An 18123-nucleotide genomic window follows, 5' to 3' on the forward strand; every position below is an offset into this window, starting at 1 on the left:
GGAAATACTTCTTGCTCAGTATGAGCAAATACTGATAATCAAAGGGAAATGGCCTATCTCTGCTGAATTCAGTGGAGGAAGAAAAGAAAGCAATTGTAGTAGGAGCCAAATCAAATACATGAATAAAGACCACTATGCAAGATCCAAGATTCTTCTCTGGCAGGAATATATTGCCTATAACTTCATACTTTGTACAAACCCCTGTAGTAAGAGCTCTACATCACAGTGCTACCCTTGGCAAATGGTGACAGATCAAATCCCAGATCTACCATATTTTCACTGTGTGATAGAGGACAAGTCTCTTAACATCTCTACTTTTCAGTTTTCTCATCTATAAAATAGGAATGGTAATATCTATGTATGGAAGCATGGCTGGGTGCATAGCAAATGCTATGCAATTGTTACTATTATTATCATTATAATTTTTGTTATCAACCTTATTATTATAGGCCAGACTGTTACAGGACTTCATTTAATCCTTATAAAACAGACATTTTTATCATATTTATTTCTAGGATGAGGAAACTGAGATCTAGAAAGATTAAGCAACTAGGTCACTCACCTGCTAAATTGCAGAGCCAGGATTTAAACCCTGGGTGTTAGACTCCAAGTTCATTCTTTTGACCAATACCCTGCAATGATAGGATTATAAGAAATAAGGTATATGAAGTACCAACGAAGATTTTTGACACTGAATAAATGACAACAGCTGTTGACATTTTCATCATTATCAATGACATACAATTTCCTTCTTAAATGAGATAATGACTATACAACATTTGGTTTGATAACTGACACGTTGTTAGTGCTCCAATTCAAAAGTCCTTATTACAGTTGGCAAGGAATGAGGTTTAAATTTCTAATCAGAAAATTTTGCATCCTGAATAGATGAGAATTATAGGTGAACTCATCACTTATAAGGAAGAAGGAAAATTACCTTCTTCCAGACTCTGAGAAACTAAGAACTCCAAATCTTATCAAGTTGCATAAAGCTGTGTACTCCAGAACTTTCTGGGGCTTCTTCCCCATTTGACCATTCTTCCCCTCAAGTTATGTGTTTTTCCAGAAACATTAGACAGCCATCACTCATGAATGGTTTAATTCAAGCTGTAATTGGGCACCTGAATCTAGTCATCCATTGATTTTTTTAGGCACATACTGAAAGTTGCGTTCCGAATTAGAAAAAAAAAAAAACACTTCATCCCTTAAATAAGCACTTTTTATAGCAATGTCAGCGAAGCAAACATTAGCATTAATTAACAGTGACTTTGGGATGTGTAATGTTTTCCATTGGCTCTGAAGGGGGCTAGAGGAAGGAGGATAAAGGACAACACAAGTCATCACCACGTGTCTGGGAAAAAAGCGGCTAAATTCAAAATGCAGAAGTATAATCCTGTTTGTTCAGAAATAGAAGGGAAGTGATTAGAAACCTCAAGTTGGTAATGGTGGAGATGGTTAAACCAGATGACCAATCTCCCAGAGTGACACATGGTACCCATCAGTGGGCAGCTATGTTGCTGAGGGCATAGTAAAGGGTTTAAGTCTCTCAGTCTTAAGGAGAGATAGGGTGTTCTGAGCATGAAGACTGTTTTCATTCACTTGATATACCTTTATAAAATAATCTGAAAAAAAATCAGTTCTTGTTGCTATTAACACCTTTTCATGGATCTCCATTTCTCTGATAATGAAACTGTCTTTTGCTTGCCCCCTGTATCAGTTTCTTAGGGCGGCTCTAACAAATGACTACATTCGGAGACTTTAAACAACAGAAATGTATTCTCTCACTGTTCTGGATGCTTGTAGTCTAAAACCCAGATGTGCGACGGGCCATGCTCTCTCTGAATGTTCTTGGGGAGAATCCTTCCTTGCTTCTGCCCCAGCTTCTGGTGAAGACCAGCAATCCTTGGCATAGCGGACCTTATAGATGTAACATTGCAATCTCTGCCTCTGTCTTCACACAACAGCATGAACTCACCTTAACCAGCTATATCTACGAAGACTTATTTCCAAATAAGATTACATTCTGAAGTTCTAACTGGACCTGAATTATAGGGAGACACTGTTCAGCCCCGTACATCTCCCTTTTGACTCCCCAGCCTCGCCAGCTAAGCTCTAGCCACAGGGGTCTCTCCTCAGTTCTTTGGATCTGTCACACTCTTTCCCACCTTTGCCCTTTTGAACTTCCGAGTCCTTGCTGCCTGAATGCTCCCCAGGCTACCAACACTTGACCTTGCTGGCTCCTTCTCAACCTTCATGTCTTGGCTAAAATGTCACCACTTCAAAGAGACTTCCCTTGCCCATCCTGTCTAAGCTTCTCTATTGAATTATTGCTTCCCAGTCTTCACACTTATTTCTTTTCTAGTACTTAGCACTATGTCAATGCTTTTCTTGTTTGTATGTGGATTTTCTTAGTTTTCTCGCTAAAATGTAAGTTTGTCCGCCAGGAGTTCCACACTGGTTTGTTCCACCATAATTTTTCCCCCAGCACCAATTAAGTCCCATGTCAATATTCAAATGTACTAAATGAATAGTTGTTTATTCAAAAAAAAAAAACATGTTAGTATCTATTATATGCAAGGCCAGGGTTAAGCACGTGGGGGACATGAAGTATATGAAATATAATCCCTGTCTTCAAAGATCTTAGGCTGGAGGTGAGATCAGAGGTAAACACAAATAATTGTAAAATATGTGTTAAGTTCAAGCAGAGAGGGACTGAAAAAGTGCTGCAGGAAGAACTCAGAGCAAACAGTCTGGCAAATCTGGCTGTCTCGGGCGTGGAGGGACACAGGTGGGGAGAGACTTGGAAAGTTGCTTTCAGAGCAAAAGGGAGCTGGTATTCATGCAAAAAATGAAAGTAATTCAGGGTGCACACAACCATGGGTAACCTCCAGGGCATTAGGCACATCTGTGGGCCGGACTCAGTGGAGCCAGGTGGAGTAGGTGTCTGAACCCAGCCGCTATGGCAGGCAAAATGTTCAAGAGGAAGATGCAGCAGATGATGCCTTTCTCAGCCAGGGGTTCTGGTGCCCTCTTCCTGAGCCTCTAGAGGCTTGAGAGCCATATGTGTTTAATGAGTTTTGAAGCATACCAGAGACTCAGAGCTTTTGCTCCCTACCCTTGGGTGCCCCTAGCAGTTGGTTAGGTTCTGCCCCTCTCTTTCCCCTCTAGCTCCCACCCTAAGAAGATTGTGTAAGCTTCAGGTTAAACTAAATCCTGATGCTCCTGAAGCAAATGGCACTCAACCTTTTACTCCAAGAGACGGCTTGGCTCAGAAGAGCGCCTTTTCTGCCTTTATTCCTTCTGGACTCCCCTCTGGTCCTCTAGGTATGCTGGGGGTGATACCTGGGTGAAGTGTTCACTCTCAAGATTCCCACTTGCTGTAAGAGTCTATAGTCAACAATATGTCAGAAGAAGGGAATCACTTGTCAGGCAGTAAATATAAAATGTAATTTTCTCTGCAATTTGCTGGTTAGAATCCAATATCCTTCTGGAGGAAGGAGATCTCTGGGAAGGGCACGTGCAAATGTGAAACAAGGCAATAGTAGTCAGGAACCCTAAGGATGTGACAGTGGGCTTTGTCACGAATACATTTGTGCAAGAATTCATTTAGGAAGTACTGTTTTTGGAGACTGAAAGAGATAATACATTAAAAATGCTCAGCACCAAGGTTGCCACATGGAAAACAACCAGTGATTGTTAGTTGCTGTTCCTATTACTATTGTTACTATTAATGTTTAATATTTTCACATTGCTTGTTAAAGTGGAAATCTCCATAGCAACCAGAACAAGATTGGGCCCTTCTTAACCAGTTGCTGCTATGTTGGCTGAAAGGGCTTGGTATGAGGGTGAAAAGAGGAGATTCCACATGGCTGAAGGTGGCTGGAGGAGAAAGGCCACAGAGAAAGGAGCAAGAGAAAAAAAGGGAAAAATAATAGCTGCCATGGAAAGTGGAACATGAACATTGAATATTTAAAAAGAAGTCTTTGTAGCATGATAAGGATAAGACTGTCCTTCATAGCTCTCCTTATTAGACTATATACATTGATTGATAGATAAAAGTCTATTAGACTATATACATTGATTTCTAGAATGGGCCCGGTAGAGTTACCAGGTATGGTGACATTAAAGACTGGCCTCAATGTAGGCTCTGGGCTAAAGAGACTGAGTGACCCTCAGTCATACCTATAGTACAGATGAATATTGTATCAGTTTCTTACGGCTGCCATAACAAATTACCACCAATTTAGTAACTTAAAACAACAGAAATTTATTCCTTAACAGTTCTGAAGGCCAGAAATCCAAAATCCAGCTTCCTCTGGGGGTTTAAGGGGGAGAATTTGTTATTTCCTTCTTCCAGCTCTTCATTGCTCTTGACATTCCTTGACTTGTGGCCTTATCACTCCAGTCTCTATCTCTGTGGTCACATTGCTTCTCCTCTTTCTACAAATCTCCCTCTGCCTCTCAATTATAAGGATACTTATCACTGGATTTGGGGCCCACCTGAATAATCCAGGATGACCTCATCTCAAGATTAACTGTAAAAACCTTTTATCCAAGTAAGGAAACATTCACAAAATCAAGGAATTGAGATATGGATGTATCTTTGTTCATGGTGCGGGATGGGGGGCACTATTCAGCCCACTGTTGAGTACCCTACCACTCAGAGGTTAAATGACTTTCCAAGGGTCTCAGTGCCAGCAAACAAAGGACCTGGAAGAAATCTCAGTATAGAAATCTGAAAAACAGAGAGGGAAATGACTTACTCAAGATAGTACAATGAATACTAAACAGATTCAAGGCTTCTCTCTTCAACAGTCTTCAGTGTTTTTACCCAAAGATAAGAATAATATGGGTATTTTCTATAATATTCAGAAGATATTTTTGTCCGGGTAACTGGAAAATTTTAAGGAAGTTGTTTTTGTTTTTGTTTTGTTTGCTACTGAGGTAATCTGAGACTTGAGGAATCCTTTTCTAATCAAGATTTTAAAAGATAGTTTATAAGAAGATAAAGAAATGAAATGGCCAATGTACCATGCATGTCAGTGTTGAAATGGAAAAGGGAATGATTTTGATATAACATGGCCTCCATCCTTATAATCACCAAAACACATTCATCTGTTCAGACAGTTATTTGTTTATTCCTTCAACAAATTGAAGACCTACCCTGTGCTAGGCAGTGTGTTTGGCTAGGGAGATAATAATGAACGAGATGAATGTATTCCTTTTTTTTTTCAAAGATTTTATTTATTTATGAGAGAGAGAGAGAGAGAGAGAGAGAGAGAGCACATGAGAGGGGGGAGGGTCAGAGGAAGAAGCAGACTCCCTGCCGAGCAGGGATCCCGATGCGGGACTCGATCCAGGCACTCCAGGATCATGACCTGAGCCGAAGGCAATCTCTTAACCTACTGAGCCACCCAGGCGCCCAAGATGAATGTATTCCTTACCTTTGTGTAATATACTATAATAAGGAGAAGACAGGCAACAACAATAATAATAAAACATGAGAGTGCTTTTTTGAATTTTTTTTAATTTTTTTATTGTTATGTTAATCACCATATATGCTTTTTTGAATTTTGAACACTTCTATGAATAAGACGGAGTGCTATGGGAGAGTCTATTACTGATTATTCTGCTTTAGGTAGAGGAATTAGACAAGGTCTCTGAAATTAAGGTGAAATGCCCTAAAGGGGCCAGTGGGCTTGTTATATTCTTAGAACAGTTGGAAGGCCAGTGTGTCCAGAATTTAGAGATGGTAAGGTGAGTGAAATGAGATTGTAGATGTGGGCTGATGCTACTTTTCATCTTGCACTCCAGAGGGAAAAAATATAAATAAAACTCAAAGTACAATGAATTGAAGTCTTAGAAGTATGTGTGTTGGGGGAGGAGAGACTTTGCATTTTTTAAATCTCTCAGTGAAGAAAACATTATAGGAGAGCAAGAGTAAAGCAAGAACCTATTAGGAGTCTACAGTACTGGTCTAAGCAGCAGATGGGGGAGGTTTGGACTTTTGTAGTGCCTGTGCATATGGAAATGAGAGGACAGATCTGAGATATCATTAGGAGGTCGATCCTATAAGACTCGGTTAATGTACTAAATGTTGGAAATGATAAAAGATAAGTCAGGAGCAAATGGATGGATGGTGGTGCCATTTACAGAGATGATGGAGAATAAGGAAGGAACAGAATGCTGGGGAGGACAAGTAGAGCCAGATTATGAAGAGTTAGTTGTAGTGCCATGTTAAGTGGCAAAGCCTATGAAACAGTCAAAGTGGAGATGTCAAGTCAGAAATTGAATACATGAGTTTAGAGCTCAAGGCCATGGTCTAAACTGGAGATATAATTTATGAATCATCGGCCTGTAGATGGTATTTAAGAAAGCCATGAGAGGGGCACCTGGGTGGCTCAGTGGGTTAAGCATCCACCTTCGGCTCGGGTCATGATCCCAGTGTCCTGGGATGGAGACCTGCATAGGACTCCCTGCTCAGCTCAGCGAGGGGCCTACTTCTCCCTCTGCCCCTCCCCCTGATCATGCTTTCTCTCTCTCTCAAATAAATAAAAATCTTCAAGAAAAAAACAGCCATGAGAATGGACAAAGTGATCTAAGGAGAGAAGGATCGGGTACTCTTCAGGAAATGGATTGATATCTCATTCTGCCCTGATTTAAGCCTTTTTTTTTTTTTTTTAAGATTTATTAGAGGGAGAAAGTGCACATGAGTGGGGGAGGGACAGAGAAAGAGGGAGAGAGAGAATCTCAAGCAGCCTCCCTACTGAACATGAAGCCCAACACAGGGCTTGATCCCAGGACCCTGAGATCATGTTTTGAGGAGAAATCAAGACCCTTAGCTGACTGAGCTACTCAGGCACCCCTTAAGCCTGAGTTCTGATCAGTTTTGTAATTTATCCTTTTCTAGCTTATAGATAAATTGCTCTCTTTGCTCTGAGACCTCTAGACCCTCAAAGTTCACATAACTAAAACATAGCAGTACCTACAAATGACTTTGCATACAGAAATCAGAAAATGTCTAAGGACAGCCAGTGGATAAAGGGCTTGGTCATGACTTGTGGTGCAATCCTTCACAAGAATGGAGTTTAACTGGCCACTTGGGGTTCAGATGGCTGTCACCATCATTTCTCCTCCTCCAAAACATTGCATGGATCACATAGATGCAATTTGTACTTGATGAAATGTAATTACATTAAGTAAACAGATTTCTCTCCTGTGGCCAAACTTATGTTTACTATGTAACTGCCTCCTGTTTTCTCAGTGGAGAGAGCCTGACACAGAACTGTCTGCTACCTCTAACTCAATTAGATGTGTTAGATATGGTCAAAATGTGGCTATACAAAATTCAACTCACAGCACACCTCCTTTAACAACATTTGTTGAGATTAAATAGATTGAGTACTACTCAAGGTAGTTTCTGCCTTTTCCTGTTCATATTCCTGGCTCCTAACTTATGTTAGTGCCTGCCTCAGTATAAGTCAGTCTAAATGGCTGGTGAGTTAACCCTTCATCGCTGACCTCTCCTCCCACCATTTTCTCTTTGACTCTTTATACCCTGCCTTCTTTCAAATTCTCAAACACACCAAACTCATTCTGACCTCAGGGCCTTTGCACTTGCAGTTCCCTCTGCCTGGAGTGCTCTTTCCCCATATTTTCATATGACTGGCTTCTTTATTATCAGATTTCAGTTCAAATGTCATCTTCCCTTAGAGGCCTTCTCTGACCACCTGGACTAGAGGAGGCTCTATTTATTTCTATCCCTACTTTAATATCCATGGCCTGAATTATCTCAAGTTCCTTGTTCATTTATTTGTTTTTTACTTTGTTATCATATCCCTCCCACTCAGACAAAAGCTCCTTGAGGATTAGGTCCTCATCTGTCTCATCCTCCTGTATCCCCAGGCTTAGAAGACACTCACTCAATAAAAATTGGTTTAACAAATACAGGTAACATTATAACTTTTGATTATATGTCAACTGCTCTGCTTAAAGCTTTACACTTACATCAGTATATCCTCAACAAAAACCCTTGTGAGGGGGTGGTTATTATTTTCTCAACATCATATAGCTGGCTGCCAAGAAAGCCAGAAATGAAAGCCAAGCCTGCCTGATATCTAAGCACTTTTTCTTTACTACCACTATGCTCTGTCATACTTTGAGGATGGATGAAATTTATGACAAAATAGAGTGGGAATTTTTTCAATCTTGAACTCCTTTCCACCTTGCTGAAGACACAGTCAGTAAGGTGCCATTCATTCATTCATCCATCCATCCATCCATCCATCCATCCATTCATTCATTCATTCAAGAAATATGTCTTGAGCATCTGTTCTGCTCAACACTGTTAGAGTGATGGAGACTCCCAGACAAAGGGGCTAAAAAGTAGTGTTCATCTCTTTTCTCATTTACCATTCCAATAAATAAGTAGCAAGTACCTACTATGAGCCAGGCATTGTTTTAGTATCTGGTCCAACTAGTGTGTGTCCTTCCAAATTGCCGTGACTACCTGTCCCTCAATGCCTGCCTCTTCTTCTCCCCACCACCTAACCTCCTTGGTTCCACTTCTCTATTGCAAAAAGGTTTATTCCATGTGGCAAAAGAACTGCCACAGTTGGCTCCAAGATTACATCATCCCTGCCTAGTAATAATAAATCAAAGAGCCTCTGTATCTTCCTTTTTCCTAAGTGGTTAATCCTAGAAAAGACTTTTTCAGCTCAGATTTGGGTCATGTTACTTCCCTTGAACCAATCATTATAGCCAGAGGAATACAGTACTCAGAAAAGGCATACCTAGATCACCTGACTCCCTCGTAGTCGGCAACCCCATCAGAATAACACGGTGGGATCACCAAATAATCAGTTGCCCAGAGAAAGGAATTAATGTAGGACAGATGAAACAGTAGACATTTACTATCTTGATTCTTCTGCTACCCATCACATTCTTAGGAGCAGGGATATTGTCTCTTTCATTCACCACTGTTTTCCCCATGCTGAAGACAGTTTCTAGGACATAAGTCCTGAAAAACTGTCTATTGTATTGATAGGATGAATTAAAAGAAAGACATTATTTGGGGAAAAAAACATGATTTGCATTATAACATACTTCACAGTGGATTACTAAATGCTACTGTTATACAACACTATTGCTGAGGACTATTGATCTAGGGAGTAGGAATTCTAATACTTCTGCATAACCTACCAGGCTTTCTTCATGATTAAATGCTATTAGATTGTGAAAGGGCTTTGAAAAGTATTAAACAACATACAAACACAAGACATTTCATTGTTAATAGCCAGCTAGGAAGTGAATGATCAGCAAAATTGTCTAAATAGGCTCTTAAAGAAGTATGGTAAAAAAAAAATGGAATTTTATAAAGTTTCAAATGGCAAGAAATGCTTAGGTAGTAAAAGAATTTTCTAAAATGAAGAGCTTGAGAAGAATAAATCAGCAATGTATCTTGGTGCAAAACATTATTTAGGAAGCCTGGACATACTTCTGATTAAAAGATATTTTCAAGAGTGACACCAGCAGAAATAATAAAATGCTAGGCATGAACCTATTCACTTAACTGTTGTAGCTAACCAAAATAAGTGAGCCTGATCTCTCTCTCACCAGGAGCCCTTGGCTACTTTCAAGATAGGGCATTATGCACTTGAATTGTATGTTTAGTATTTTAGGTCTCATCATTTAAGCCTAGGTGCCTCCCTCCTAGAAAATGACAAGTGGAAAGGAAGCCAGACATCTGTCCACAGGCCGAGAGACCAATTCCTATCAATCACATGAATGAGTTAAGGCACAGATAAACTGCTGTCAGGGAGACCAAGCCAAACAGCTTAGAGGAGCAAGCCTCTATATCCCTCACAGTCCAAAAGTGGGGAAGTGGTCTAGGGCAGGTAGGCAGCTCCACAAGGTCATTCTGAATCACAGGTTGGCCAGTTAGCTCTGCCATCCTCAACATGTGGCTTCCAAGGAAACTCCTATACTGTTTTCCAGCCAACTGGAAGGAGCCTAAGAAGAAAAGTCCTGACAAGTAGATTTATCTTTATGGAGATGAGTGACAATTTTCAAATAATAGTCCTATTCATATTCCACTGGCCCTAACTTAGTCACATGATCACACATAACCCCAAGAGAGACGGCAGTGAAATAGCCAGTAGGACAGCCATGTATATGAATAGCACTTAGGGTAAGGGAGGGGGGTTATTTCTAGGGAAAGGGGACTGTGGACACTAGGGACTATGATTACAAACTAGGAGTTTTTGCTATGTCATGCATATACTGAGTTTATGCCATGTTTGAGATTTTCAACCATGTATAAGACAATGGCCTGCATTCCAGAAGGCAAGAGATGCAATCACATGTAGCAATAACTGTCACATAAGGTGAAGTGTGACAAGGAACAAATATAAACCTAGTGTTATGAAAACTTAAGGAAGGAGGGGATTATTTCCCTCTGAGTGAACTTGAGGAAAAATTCTTGGAGGGGGTAAGATTTGAAATGGGCCCTTAAGATTGAATAGAACTACAAATTGGAGTTAGGAAAAAGGGCAGAGAAAGTCAATTATCATATGGTTTCACTTATTTGTGGAACATAAGGAATAGCAAAGAGGACATTAGGAGAAGGAAGGGAAAAATGAAGGGGGGGAAATTGGGGGGAGACAAACCCATGAGAAACTATGGACTCCAAGAAACAAACTGAGGGTTTTAGAGGGGTGGAGGGTAGGGGGATGGGTTAGCCTGGTGATGGGTATTAATGAGGGCACATATTGCATGGAGCACTGGGTGTTATATGCAAACAATGAATCATGGAACACTACATCAAAAACTAATAATGTATGGTGGCTAACATAATAAAAAAAAAAACAAGGAAAAAGGGCTGAGAAGAGGGAGAGCTGGGCCTTTAGTCAGTATGGAGGAAAGAGCATCCTAGCCAGAGTCATTGTCATACCTATGACCTTTTGAGAACCATCCAGCAATGCCCCCCCAAAAAAGAATTATTGAGCAGGGAGCCCGGTGCGGGGCTCGATCCCAGGACTCTGGGATCATGACCTGAGCCGAAGGCAGATACTTAACCAATTGAGCCACCCAGGCGCCCCTACCTCCAGATTTCTTTAAAGCAAAAACAAACAAACAAAAAACATGTTTAAGCAACTGCTATTTGGAGTTTTATGTCGCATTCAATCATACTAGGTCCTCACTAGACCAAGCAGCTTGCAAACCCCGGCTGATGCTATATCAAACTTAACAATGGATGGGGGTTAAATAAAAGTCGGCATATTAGTGCCCTATTGCTACCATACACATTACCACAAACTTGGAGATTTAAAGCAATACAATTTTATTTATCTTACAGTTTTATAAATCAGAAGTCCAACTGGGTCTCACTAAGCTGAAATCAAGGAGTCAACAAGGTGTGTTCCTTTCAGGAGGTTCTTGGTGGAAAATCCATCTCCTTTCTCATTCAGGTGGTTGGCTGAATTTACTTCCCTACAGTTATAGGACTGAGGGCCCCCATTTTTTTTTTTTTTTTTTGCTAGTTTTTAGCTAAAGACTATTTCCAGCTTCTAGAGCCTACCCACATTCCTTGGCTCATTGTTCCTTCCTCCATCTTCAAACTCACAACGGTGCATTAATCTCTCTCACATTTCATATCTCTCCAAGTCTTCCAACACTGCATATCTCTGCTTGCTTCTTCCATGTTTATGAACCCATGTGATTACATCAGGCCCACCGAGATGATCCAGGATAATGTTTCTTTCTTAAGGTCTGTAACCTTAATTTCAAAAAGTTTCTTTTGCTATGTAATGTAACAAATTGACAAATTCCAGTTATTAGAGCATGGACCTCTTTCTGGGTCATTATTCTGTCAGCCATAGTCAGAGAATATGAAGTTCCCTCTGTGTACCCCCCTTCTCCTGTCAATTTAAGATCTTGTTTCAGCTGTCCCCCTCATTTACAGGTGTAATAACCCAAGGGTCCACCTGTATTGGATACCTGGGGTCCTTGGTAGCCTCGACAGTCAGGAATCCTGGCCTCCTCTTAGTCTCAGGAATAATGCAGTATCTTTGCCTGATCTCCAAAAAAAACTGGGACAGTGCATCAACTAATAAGATGGGGTAGGTTGCAGGCCAAATTTGGTGAACACTGGGAGTTTTTTTTTCATGGGGGTATGGACTAATACTAGTGTTTGTCTCTCACTTTCCTTAAGACCTGAAGCTGAAAGAGCCTGAGAAACTCTGAAAACTTACTTAGGTCTGCTGAGTGGGTTGCAGAGAGCAAGTTCCTTATAGATTCTTTCAGGTTGGATTTGAGGATAGGATTGGAAATTGGGTGTGTTATACCCAAGGCAGTAATTTCAGAGAGAAGAAAAAGGAGAGAACAAATGTCCCTCCAAGAAAATGAAGAGATGGGGTACTATCTAAATTATCTAAGTGGAGCTGGGGAAGTCACCTAATTGGTAGTGCTCTCCTTAAAAACCCATTATGTCTTGATTTTTTTAATTTTCTTCCTCATGCACTTTGAGGGAGAGAGACACTTCACTGTGAGGTCAATGGAGTGTTAGCTCCAAGAAGACAAAGACCGCGTCTGTCCTTTTTTCTTTACTCCCCAGCTCTCGGGGTCCTGTTTTGCCCGGGGTAGTAACAAGTATACATTTGCATGAATAAATGAATGAATGCAATATTAATTAATTGGTGGCCGTCCAAGTCTTTTTTCCCACTAGGCAGTGTAGCCTCATGGTTAACAGACTATAAAGTCACTTGGATCCAGGTCCCACCTCGGCCATTTATCCTGCCAGTGGATTCCCTGGGAACTTACCTGAGTCTATTTCCTTGTCTGTAGCATATAAGCAATAATTACTACTTGGCTTTGTGAGGTTTCATTGAGATAATAGATAAAGAGTGCTTAGTAAAGTTCCCAATAGTCAGTGAGTTTTGGCTCTTAATGTTAGTCCAAACTAACATTAACGTTTTGCTAATGCCAAAGTGGTCTCTCCTTGATCATCAAGCTTGCTTTCCAGTCTCCTTCCTGCCTTTGCTTGTGTCAATTATCCTCTCCCTTTAGCATTTTATGCACACATATATGTATACGTATACACACGTGTACACATGCAAATATCACAGGGGTCAAAACCAATTTAAATGTTATCTTCCCCATGAAACCAACTGTTATCAGAAGTCATCTCTTCACTTTAGAATTCTTGGATACTGATTAAGTCACTTTTGCATTTTTCACACACCAATGCCTAGCACAGTGTCTGTCATATAATGAACCTAACACCTTTTGAACAGATGGATGGATGGATGGGTGAATGGATGGATGGAAACTTATGTTCTCTGGCAGCTCCACAAGAATTTATTTATTTTTATACCCACCCTGGTTACCCAGCGCCTGACCCACAGTAAGGGCTCACAAAATCTTGATTGGATGGGAATAAAAGGGAAGAAAAATCAGAAAAAGAGAAAATCAAATCAATGCCCACCTGGATCCATTCTCCGTTTAGGGCATCCTGTTGAAAGGAGTTATTGAGGAGAGAAGCAGGGAGTTGACAGCCACTCTCTGGACTCTCTCCCAGGACCTTTTTAGAACAGGAAAGTTAATTATGGAACCAGATTAACAGTTTCTTTTTTGATACAGTCAAAGTAAAACCAGCAGGATGCAATTTAGCTCTTCCCCACTTTCCAAATAGCAGCAAATTTTCATACAAAACAAAGAGACACTTGAATTGCAAATTACTTAGAGAATCAGCTAGCAACCCCAACGGAAGAATATTTCTGCTACTTTCAAAACCAAGCTGTTGCCTTTTCAGGTTTAACCATGTAGTGGGACCTTCACAAAGGCCTGGGCGTCTTGCTGTTCCAACTCCCGGCCAAGTGGGGAGGCGGAGTGATTCACTGAGGCTTACTGAAATGGCACAGTGAGGTCTTTCTGCTCAGAATATTTTTCTCTTTTCCACATTGTCTCTAACTCTCAGATCACTGGTTTCCACCCACAGAACTGGGACTGATGATGTGTTCTCAAAGGTCATCTCATCTAAGGGTGGCAAGAGTAAATGCCTAGAAGGGCAGGCAGGGTTGTAAATAAATGAAGCAAGTTGTCAGAGTAGGTGTATTTGTCCACTAGGATGTGAGTGAGGACTGGGATGAACCCCTCTAATCACCACTGTCATGGAAGAATGCTAGCCCACTGTCAAGGGTTGCTAGATAGTTCTGACACATCTGTTATCTGGATTCTTAGTTGAAATACTCTTCTTTTTTAGCTGTTGGCAAAAGAAAAAAAATACCATCTATTGGATCTGTTGGCTGGATACAGCTTATAGGCCACCAGTTTACAACTTCTAATCTAGCTCAACTTCCTCTTTTGATAGATGGAAAAATTGAGGTAGGGAGAAAGAAAGCATTTATGAAAGTTCACCAAGTGACAGTCTTCTGACTTCTCATCTTATGCCTAGTGGATTTTACTACATGGCCTCCCTCAAGTCCCTCTCTCCTGCAGGACACAGGGCAGCTATATTTTCACAAGAGCATTTAGAAAACTTGTCTTTCTGATTCAAATAAATAAGTCCTATTTTTTACAGAGGATTTGGAGGATGCAGCAAGGATAAGGAAATAATAAAATGAAATCTCACATAATGTGATTTTATTTCTGGAGGGACTGGAGCCGGAGGTGGGAGTCTGGCTAGAAATAGGCTGCTTCCAGACAAGGCCACTGGAGGGCAAGGTGGCATCTCATTTGGGTTAGCCCCTAATAGGTCAAAGGAAAATTAGGACACAGCTTGAAAATGTGTATGCTCACAGTGGCCAGGCAAGTGGCAGAAATGAGTAAAAGGAGGCCAGATGGGAAATAGGGTGAAGGAAGAAAATACATCTAAAGGACTCAGATACCACTCAGATTTGGCCCGTGTCACCTTGTGGCAATGCACACAGTTGACAGTCCTTTTGATTTTTTTCAAGCAAAGCTTGAAACCTAAGTTTTTATGTAAAGTTTCTCAGTGTTTAAATGTAGTTCAAAAAAAGTGTGAGTCAAGCAAAACATACAGAGGAGTGGGATTTGGGTTGCAGGCTTCCACTTTTTGATCCCTCCTTAGTGACTCACTGCGGGTAGACGAGTCACTGCACAGGTCAGTCTGCTGAGCAGAGAGTTTGCAGTCAGTCTAGTCACAAACCAGCAGACAAGGCTGGCATGTAGATGACAGAGGAAGCAGAGATGATCCAAAGACTTAGTGCAGAAGTCCCCTGGGGGAGAGTGGGCTTCAACCAGAGCCAGCCTGTAGCCTGGACAGATCCTTGGGGAAAAAGATTTGCACAAATTCAAAATTTGGATTTGCACAGTAGGTACTGTGACCTTCTATAATGTGTGTGTGTGTGTACATGCATATGTGTGTGTGAGTATATGTAACAATCTTTACTTTGCTAAAATAATATAGATTATCTCCCTTGGTAGCCCTGTGGAAGATTCATACATTTTCTCAAAAGCAGAAATGTTAAAGTCAGTAAAGATAGCAATGAGTGTGTCAATTCTTCCCATTTTACTGTAATGAATCACTGAATGAGTAGAGTACAGCAATGGAAGGAGCCCTTGAATTAGAGGTCTTGGACCTCCCCACCTTAACATTTCTCTAAGCCTCCATTTCATACTTTGTAAAGTGAGAATTTTAATACCTGACCCACCTTCCTGTATTACTGAAGATTCTTGACTGGGAGGAACAGAAAACCCAATGAGCTTAGTCAAAAGCATGCATGTATTGGTTCACACAACTGGAAAGTTCAAGCATTTAAATCATAGCTGGATCCAGGTACCCAAATAATATCAAGGCTTGGTATCCCTCACTCAAAACTGCAGTCTTCATTTTCCTTGTTGGAGCTGGAAGCTCCAGCTGTGCTTTCTCACCATTCTAAGTACAGTCAAAAGAGATCTCTGCCCCTGCATTTTCCATGTGAGTTTCAGGACTGACTTTCGTTGGCCTGTATTGGGTCCTATGCTCATTCCTGAACCAATCAATGTGGCAAAGGAAATGAAATGCACTGAGTGGCTGGACCAGTACACATTTCATGGAGCAAGTAGGCATTTAGCTGGAGTCTATGGGAACATTCCAGAGGGTAGCAGATAAAGTAGTAGACTTGATTCCCTGATAGCAATAAACTGTTATTGAAACAACTTCCTGGGAAAACGTCCAGATCTGTGGAGTCTGTTTAAAGCTGGAGCCATGCACCTGGAGAGAAGAAGGCAAAATACTTGATTACTGCCTGATGCCAAAATGAGATTGTATATTTTGTATATATTTTCTATGTCTTGCAGGCTTGCCTTGATAAAAGGATTGGAACTGGTGACACCTGTTTTAAAGAAAACAACAGTGTGAATAGTGAGTAGTTTTCCTATTATTCTTTGGATCTAGAATATGGACTGCCCTCTGGTGCCAAGATGAGCTTTATTAAACTACCATTCCTTCCTCCAGTTCATTTAAGCAAACATCAACTGGCTTCATTGTTAAATCAGATGCTAAGTATGTGACTTAAATTTCTCTCCCTGCCTCCTCCCCCCGCCACACACACCAGAGCATTGTAGGAACTATCAAGGTGCAGAACTATTAAGGTGTGTTCTTAGCTGAAAGTAACAAAATACAGACTCAAGATGGCTTAAATAATAAAAGAAAAAGTAAAGAAAAGCTAGAAAAAAGTTACTAGTGCTCAGAACAAGAAGTCCTAAAGTAGGACAGGTCCATAGTTGGTTTATTGAATAGCTCAAAAATGTCACCACAGTCTGGATTCTAACCTCTTCAATGGGCTGTCTCTTTCATTTATTTCTTTTTATCAGCCTTTCCAGAAATCCCCCAGCAGGCTTTCACTCACATTCATTGGTCAGAAGCATGTCACACACACTTGTTTAAATCAATCCCTTGCAAGCGGATGGGACCACTTTGATTGACTTAGACCAATCATGAGTCCTATCCTGGGGCTAGGGATCGTATCCACATCCCCTGAAGCACATGGTCACATAGAAGTGAGTGACTATCTGAACAAAACTGAAGTCTTGTTTAAAAGGAGAAAGGAAGGAGGAATGGTTATTATAAAGGCAATCAACACTCTCTGCTATAAGGCAAAACTATGCAAATCTTAGTGGTATTTCCTCCAAGATGAATGTTTGTACAGGTTCCTAAGTTCCAAGGTGTCATATACTCCATCACTGGAGAAAAAGCGGGGACCTAGCCTCGGCTAACCTCCCCCAAAGTCATTGATAAACTGAAGAAATATTAGAAATACCTTTGACTCTGGATATAAAACCCAAGGCATTATAATACCATATGCAGGCCGTTTCTTCAATTTGCATAATTATATACTCCTCCTCAAAAACTAAGCAATGCTGCCAACTTACAAAACAAACTACAAAGCAATATTAAATATGCATTGCTAATTTGACTTTTTAATTTGTCTGGGATCTTCACAAAGACATGCACAACTCTATAGATACTGAGGCTTAATAAGACCTTCCACTTGTCTGAAAAAAAAAAATCAACATAAAAAGAAAGGCTAAAACCAAAATTTTTCAGCTAAAGAATTTGATTTGATGTTTGAAAATTACCAGTAAGAGATCATGCTATTTAAATGACTCTAAAATTCACTATTCTGTGTGCTAACATCATTCAGTTGTAGGTGATTGCTTTCTGCAGCCAAAAAAAAGGAAACATTTCCTGAATGTCTCCATTCTGGTTTTTTTTTATTTTTTTATTGTTATGTTAATCACCATATATTACATAATTTGTTTTGGTGTAGTGTTCCAAGATTCATTGTTTGTTCATAACACCCAGTGCTCCACGCAGAACGTGCCCTCCTCAATACCCATCACCAGGCTAACCCATCCCGCCACCCTCCTCCCCTCCAGAAACCTCAGTTTGTTTTTCAGAGTCCATCATCTCTCCTGGTTCGTCTCCCCCTCTGACTTACTCCCCTTCATTCTTCCTCTCCTGCTATCTTCTTCTTTTTCTTTTTTCTTAAAATATGTTGCGTTATTTGTTTCAGAAGTACAGATCTGTGATTCAACAGTCTTGCACAATTCACAGCACTCACCGTAGCACATATCTTCCCCAATGTCTATCACCCAGCCACCCCATCCCTCCCACTCCCG

The 18123-nt window shown here is 40.6% G+C and overlaps 1 protein-coding gene across 2 annotated transcripts in view; it reads left to right on the forward strand.

Annotated features, from left to right (window-relative positions):
* ATP10B (ATPase phospholipid transporting 10B (putative)) overlaps positions 1-18123 on the forward strand; it is a 275419-nt gene that overhangs the window by 49667 nt on the left and 207629 nt on the right. For both annotated transcript variants that reach the window (XM_025867091.2, XM_073890325.1), the window contains exon 2: positions 16300-16363. The gene's annotated coding sequence lies outside the window, so the exon portion shown is untranslated. The remainder of the gene's footprint in view (positions 1-16299; positions 16364-18123) is intronic.

This window comes from Callorhinus ursinus, unplaced genomic scaffold, assembly GCF_003265705.2.
Source record: "Callorhinus ursinus isolate GAN/ISIS: 27379988/994484 unplaced genomic scaffold, GSC_fseal_2.0 scaffold3, whole genome shotgun sequence".
NCBI classification, from domain to species: Eukaryota; Metazoa; Chordata; class Mammalia; order Carnivora; family Otariidae; genus Callorhinus; species Callorhinus ursinus.